The sequence below is a fragment of the Littorina saxatilis genome, linkage group LG4, assembly GCF_037325665.1.
Source record: "Littorina saxatilis isolate snail1 linkage group LG4, US_GU_Lsax_2.0, whole genome shotgun sequence".
Lineage (NCBI taxonomy): Eukaryota > Metazoa > Mollusca > Gastropoda > Littorinimorpha > Littorinidae > Littorina > Littorina saxatilis.
In genome coordinates, this window is record NC_090248.1 from 62,603,193 (window position 1) to 62,603,509 (window position 317).

Genomic DNA, 317 nt, shown 5'->3' on the forward strand with positions numbered 1-317 from the left:
TCTGGGGCCGTATAGCTTCTTTTGTAGCGCTGTCTCCTCTGGCGAGATGGTGTCCCTCAGAGCACAGTGGTATGGACAAGCCTGCAGGATGTGCTCTGCTGTCTGATTCTTGCCACACGGACATAAGAGGGAGGGAACCAGCTTAGTGTGCGGGTTGATAGGCGGAGACTGTGGATAGTCAGCCAGGCAGGTGACGGGCGAGGGGTCGGAGCCACAGCGCGGGGCTGCCTGCCCCCTCTACGTAAAGGCTGGCCGGCCACCGGTGTTACGCGTTGTTTCCCCTGCGTTCAGCTTTCTGATTCGATATATAATCGAGA